Here is a 7,500-nt window from a genome sequence, read left to right on the forward strand (position 1 = left end):
GGGTTGTTTTTTTGACGGCACGATGACCTTTGAGCCATCTAACCGGTAAATAAAACTGGACCATGTTTCTTTTCCTTTTAACAACATCCAGTTCTCAGGAAAAGTTAACAGAAAATACGGATTTCAATCTGCTGCGCAGTCAAGCAGTTCTAGCGAGTTGCAGGGAAAGGAGAGAAATGGTATTTGCCATCGTCCTGTTTAATTTCGAGAGACTGCTCTATGCAGTTTTAGATTTTTTGCATAGCGGCTGCCAAGCCCAGCCCACTACATCTGCCTAACTGCGTGACGGAGGTTGAAACAATATAGATATTCCCTGATAGCTAAGACTCAAGAAATCTATATATTTTCGTCATTAATTATTAGAATTGCCTCCCTTGCGTCTTCCCAGCGAACATTTTATCAGCTAAATTCATTATCTGTACCATAAGTGCCTGTCTGTCTGTCCACTTGAAAGACTGCTGGGTCGAAGTACAACAATATTACCCAATATTGACGGACTGTGTGAAGATATCTTCTGCTATGGTCTGTTGAGACAGTGATATCAAAATCGAGACCGGAGGTCGAGATTTTGATATCACTGTCAAAACAGACCAATAGCAGAAGATATCATCACACAGTCAGTCAATGTTAGATATATTGCTAATTCTGTGGACATTTTTGTATTTACTGTAAAGAAATTACAAAAGTATTTGTCTCGGTTATGGCTGTTCTATATCCCTCCCTCTGATTATCATTTCTTTTTGTTCACTATTTTCTTGTACTTTTCAGTATTTCAAAATGTCTTTTCTTTCAAAAAGTCTTTAGTCACTTGCTCAACTAAATTCTGGGATCATTACATTTTCATATATTTGTTTGTTTTTAAATTTAGGTGTTTTTGTTTTTGAAGTGGGGAAGCAATAAAGCGGTCGTCGATATCAAAACTGATATCGACGGAAATGTCGATATCACTTTTGCACTGAGCTGAGTTTTTCCCAATTGACCAATGGAAATCCACGTAACATATGAAATAGCAATATCCTAAAATATGATATCTTACTTTTCTCCAAACATGCCATCGCTTTATTTCCCACGCTAGATTAGCCTAACTGCATGACAGGCTGACACATATGGATATTACAGAATCCAGGAAAGCTCACTGCTGTCAAAATGGGTCGACGGCTCAAAGTAACTCATACCTTCAAAAAACCCATTTTGAGGCCGGTAGGTGTGGTCAAAACCCGCGGTGCAGCCCAAAGTAGTGCTTTAATTAACCAATTTTTGAGCAGAAAAAAACAGTCTTTGCGTGCACATAAGTTTATGACAGAAACACAATTGTTAAGCATCTGGGCTATATTCCTGACTTTTTAAAAACACGATAATTATGTTTGATCGCCTCTAAGCAGACAACCCAGAATGATTTTGTGACTACTTTGCTAAACCGACGCAACATTGCTTAAGAACCACAACAATCAGTGCACTATCTCCAGCATGTATGAATATTGATACATTTTTGAAAGAATAAAAACAAGTCGCGAGAAGCAAACTAATTACCTAATATGTAAGCTGCCAAGCTGAAATTCAATCCCATAGACCGGACTTTGTTGAAGATTGCTGGACCAAAATTTCAATCAATCAAATTTCAATTTCAATTTGATCGAAAAATGAAGGCGTGACAGTGCCGCCTCAACTTTCAGAAAAAGCCGGATATGACGTCATCAAAGACATTTATCAAGAAAAGGAAAAACATGCCTGGGGATATCATACTCAGAAACTCTCATCAATCAATCAATCAATGACGCTTACATCGCGCATATTCCGTGGGTACAGTTCTAGGCGCTCTGCAGTGATGCCGTGTGAGATGAAATTTTATACGGCCAGTAATTGCAGCCATTTCGGCGCATATTTACCTTTCACGGCCTATTATTCCAAGTCACACGGGTATAGGTAGACAATTATTAACTGTGCCTAAGCAATTTTGCCAGGAAAGACCCTTTTGTCAATCGTGGGATCTTTAACGTGCACACCCAATGTAGTGTACACGGGGGGGGGGGGGGGGGGGGGGGGGGGAGTTCGGACACCGAAGAGAGTCTGCACACAAAGTTGACTCTGAAATAAATTTCCGCCGAACCTGGGATCGAACTCACGCTGACAGCGGCCAACTGAATACAAATCCAGCGCGCTACCAACTGAGCTATATCCCCGCCCCGTCTCATGTGAAGTTATTATAAGAACCTTTTCTAATTCCTATTAACTCGATGTTCTTTAACTATATTTATACATAAATGCATATTGTAAAGAAGTATGCATTGTTAGAGGATCTGTTAGTAGCCGTGTTTAAATGTCGAAGCTGCTTTTCCCAGTTTTACCTTAGAGACCGACTGTATATTGTGTTATTGTATTTGTCAGACTTGATTGTACCAAGTCCCTACACATGTTGTAATGCGCTTAGAGCCAAATATTTTTGTTTTTTGTAAGGGATAGGCGCAATATAAATATACTTTATTATTATTATTATTATTAAGTTTCATGAAGATCGATCCAGTAACTATTTCTCTGAATCGCTATACACGCTCACACACACAAACACACACATACATACCTTACACACACAAACACACACACACACACACACACACACACACACACACACACACACACACACACACACATACACACACACACTCGTCTCGATTCCCCGTCTATGTTAAAACATTGAGTCCAAACTTGACTAAATGTAAAAACAAGAATGGTTTTTTGTTGGAACGTTTAATTTATGACTAATCAAAACTTTACATTCACTGTACTTCGATCCAGCGGTCTTTTAAGTGGACAGACAGATATACACTTAAGATACAGATAATAAACTTATCTGAAAAATTGTCCAAGAAGCACACTCAGACGACATCAGCCTGGGAGAGAGAGAGAGAGAGAGAGAGAGAGAGAGAGAGAGAGAGAGAGAGAGAGAGAGAGAGAGAGAGAGAGAGAGAGAGAGAAAGAGAGAGAGAGAGAGAGAGAGAGAGAGAGAGAGAGAGAGAGAGAGAGAGAGAGAGAGAGAGAGAGAGAACTCGAACTCGAAAACTTTAATACCGAGGGATGATAGCATTAGGTCCATAATGGTCCTTTCTTACAGCTAGAGAGAGAGAAGAGAGAGAGAGAGAGAGAGAGAGAGAGAGAGAGAGAGAGAGAGAGAGAGAGAGAGAGAGAGAGAGAGAGAGAGAGAGAGAGAGAGAGAGAGAGAGAGAGACGGGGGGAGAGAGAGAGAGAGGGAGAGATGATGATGATGGAACTTTATTTTTCAAGGATAGAGGTTTAAGGTGACGCCTTTTCTTACAACCGGTCCTTACTTCTAATACAAATGTCTAATAAATGATAAACAAGTAAAGCAACATGACAAATAAACAAATTAAACGAACGACCCAGCAAACAATCGACAAGTAAGCAAACAAGCAAATAAACACAAACAACAAAATGACAAAGTAAGCAACATACAAATCAAAAGCGAAACATGCAGCATGTTAAAGGCACAGTAAGCCTCCCGTAAACCATCACAGATACTGTCAGGCTTTTACACACAGTACAAACACCCTTCCATTTGAACGCTCACCAAACGGGAACATCCTAGGTGCCCTACGTAAAGAGCGAGCAATTTTCAAAGAATTTATTTTTGCGTGGTTTATCTTACCCCTGAGCCATCGTGAACCCGTGTGATCCAGTTTCCCTTTTTCACAATGCAGTCGTCAGTTTGTAATTTGAATGCGGCTCGCTGTGAGCTTATCTGCAATAGCACGTTATTATGTACCTCTGACTTTTCACGAAACAAACGAATGTGGTTCATAAGAACTCGAGCGATGGCTTTTGACTGCCTATAAACCGTCGTCTGCTACGAAAACCACGACCTTGCGTGACCCTGCTTCCGGGCTTTTCTTTTTTCAAACTTTCAAAACTTCGAATTGTACTGATCTTGTCTTGATGAAAAAATAATTCTTTTATGATTTAAGAATGTTTGTGTAACAAGCTGTCAATTTATTATTTAGATTTTAAAAGTTAGGTCTAGCGCCAAAACGCACAATCATCGCTCCACGGCTATCGCCAGTTGAAGGGAAGTAACTCATTTTTGACCTGAGTTCAGGATGGGTCCGATTGAGATGGTCTCAATCGGAAAAATTAATTCTAGGGCACCTAGGATGTTCCCGTTCGGTGAGTGTTCAAATGGAAGGGTGTTTGTACTGTGTGTAAAAGCCTGACAGTATCTGTGATGGTTTACGGGAGGCGTACTGTGCCTTTAATTGAGGTTACACATGTAAAGTGATCGACGGTAAAATTCACACAATACCAACGTTTACACTAATGCTTACAATGATTATATGGTGTAAATGATGATGATGAAGATGATGATGATGATGATGATGATGATGATTGATGATGATAATGATGATGATGTTGATGATGATGATGGAAAATCGCAACATAAATTCCACATAATACATGTAATAAAGAACATATTTTTGTAATTCATAAAGCTTTGCCAATTGTTGACAGCTACTTGCACATGTTAAGACTAGTAGCCATCTAGGTAGACATATAATGATTATGCAGAGCTTGTTTAAAAATATTTAGTGAGGTTAATGATCTTATTACAGATAGACGGAATGGAGTTCCACACCATAGAGCCAGAGAGAAGGCTTGACTAGTTTTGAACAAATCAATCCTGGGTATTGGTGGTAGAAAATTGATAGACCCGTACCTTTCGGTGACTCTGTGAAATAGGTCCTGAATATAGTTGGGCACTTCGCCATGATATACTTTGTACATCATTACAGTCTTATTAAACTGTAACTGTTTAACTAGCGGCAGGTAGTTTAGATTCTTTAACTTCAAATCAGCTGATAATTGTGGACCATGATTTTAGCTGCCCGACGATGTAGAGAGTTTAATTTTTTCATGTGAATATCAGAGACGCCATCCCAAAGAGTTGATGCGTAATTAATATGGGATAAGATGTGGGCATGATAAAATAGTTTTAGTGTTGCGATATCGACATATTGCTTTAACTTTGATAGCAGAAACAAATTCTTGGATACTTTTTGACAAATATAATGTACATGAGATTGCCATTTTAATTCTTGATCGACTATCACACCCAAAACACGATGTTCCGTTACCTGCTGAACAGATTGTGATTCCAGAGAAAGATTTAACTTAAGAGGTCGTGACTGGTGTTTTGTCTTGTTGTAATAATCATGCTTTTTGTCTTTCCTGGGTGCACTATCATAAAATTCTGGTTACACCAACTGTTGACTTCAATCAGACTAGACTGTAAGGAAACTTCAATTTCTTGAACAGTCCTACAGCTTGTGTGAAGCGTCGAATCGTCTGCAAAAAAATCCGTTTTAACATTGGAATTAGATATATGAAGGGGGAGGTCATTAATGAATACACAAAACAAAATAGGCCCTAAAACTGACCCCTTGGGGACTCCACTCTTTAAACATCCTTTGGGAGACGTTTTACCGTTTATAGAAACATACTGTGTTCTGTTGACAAGATATGATTTAAAGAATGAACACGTTGCGGGATTGTTCACGTACAATGCGAGTTTATGTAAAAGTAATGTGTGATCTACAAGATCAAAAGCTTTCTTAAAATCAAGAAATACAACCCCTGATATGTCCGAACGATTAATTGCCGATAGACAGTTATCACATAGTGATGAAAGAGCTGTACTACAGGAATGTTTCGGACGAAACTCAGATTGAAAGTTGTGAAATAATGTGCACTTTTCCATGTAGTTCAGAAGATTCTTCTGGATGTGCTTCTCTAAAGGCTTTGATAAAATAGGAAGCAATGAAATTGGCCTGAAGTTATTAGGGTCAGACACATCTTTATTTTTAGGAAGTGGAACGACCTTTGCCGTTTTAAATGCATCAGGAAAAATATTTTGTTCAATGCAAAGATTATACACATACGTTAGGGATTCCACTATGTACGGTAGGGCTAATTTAAGCAACGACGGGGGGATTTTGTCAGGCCCCATGGATTTATTATTCTGAAGGTTTTCTATAAATTTTCCAACTTCATGTACAGCAATAGTTGGGATAGAGAATGAATCTTGTGATTTCAATTTATGAATACAAAATTCTTTTAATCTAAACAACAGGGAGTCCCCACCCTCGACTTCTTCATTTACATTTTTAGATTGTTTCAATCGATCAGCCAAACACAGAAAGTGCTCATTGAATTCGTCAGGAGAAATGGCGCTATTTAATCTGCTATTTCTTCTTTGGGATTTACCTAACACTTCATTTATGGCTTGCCAAAGCGTGGCAACATCCTTTTTGTCTTCAACCAATTTATGAAAATGATTACTTTTTGCCTGGCGTACTAACTCGGTAACTCTATTGCGTTGTGCTTTAAATTCTGATTTCCTTTGATTTTCCTTCAAAAAATCACGTAGTGCCATAGCTTCTACAATCTCAGGAGTAAGCCATGGTGGTAATGTAGGGGATTTTACTCGGTGTTGCCTCAGAGGGGCATGCTTATCAATAATCGGGTAGAGTATACTTGAGAATCGGGGTGTTGCAGGTAGCTCTGTTTCCTCCTTGGGGATGAAGCTACCAGGGGAAGGGATTGTGTTGGAGGTGCGGGTAGAGGGGTAGCCCTCCCGGTGCTCCCCCTTGGACCTCCCTAGTCTAGGACCCTGGGTCTTCGCGAGGTGGCCATTGTGGCGTAATCCCTCCGGACTAGCATAACGTTTCCCTATCCCAAGACCGACCGTGCGTGGTCTATGACCACATCCTCTACGAGGTGACCCTATCAACTAGGCAGCGCAAGCCCCTAGGCGAAACACGGCGGATCTAGAGGAGAGAACCTCGATAAAAAATTTGAGCTGCCATGAAGACGGAGCATGTTGGCTGAGGACAGCGGGCAGACCTCCTGTGCCGACACCCATCTACAGGAGAAAACCAGGCATGCACGCATCAAACCCAACATGGCCATACAAACTTGAGAAACAATTAAGCGCCTCCTCAGCCTCAGTACAATTAAACACATCATGGAACGGAGCTGAAGTCTATGAAAAACTTAGACTCGTGAAATTTTTTAAAGCTCCGATATTCGATGGTTGTGTGTCCTTTTTTTATGACATTTTGGGATTATATAGTTCCATGAGCAGCAAGTCACGTAATGATCACTAATGCCAGAATTTACCACATTAACATTCGAAACCATTGTTTTTCTATCCGTGTATATATGGTCAATTAATGTCGCTGTTGATGCAGTTATTCTTGTTGACGTTTCAACTAGTTGTTGAAGGCCAAAGAGGGACAAAGTTGTGCACCAAGCTGTCTGTGGTTTATGCAAATCGATATTGAAGTCGCCTAATATTAATATAGGCTTATTTTGGCTCTTGATAAGATTGATAAAATCATCTGTCCAGTTTGACAATGCAGCAGGGTTTCTATACAGGAAACCCACGAGCAGAGGGGTAGACTTATTACTTTTGATTTCAAGCCACAGGCACTC

The 7,500-nt window shown here is 39.8% G+C and overlaps 1 protein-coding gene across 1 annotated transcript in view; it reads right to left on the minus strand.

The window, feature by feature from the left end:
- LOC138970379 (uncharacterized) overlaps positions 1-7,500 on the minus strand; it is a 12,211-nt gene that overhangs the window by 2,908 nt on the left and 1,803 nt on the right. The gene's annotated exons all lie outside the window — the stretch shown is intronic.

This window comes from Littorina saxatilis, linkage group LG7 (assembly GCF_037325665.1).
Source record: "Littorina saxatilis isolate snail1 linkage group LG7, US_GU_Lsax_2.0, whole genome shotgun sequence".
Taxonomy (NCBI): domain Eukaryota; kingdom Metazoa; phylum Mollusca; class Gastropoda; order Littorinimorpha; family Littorinidae; genus Littorina; species Littorina saxatilis.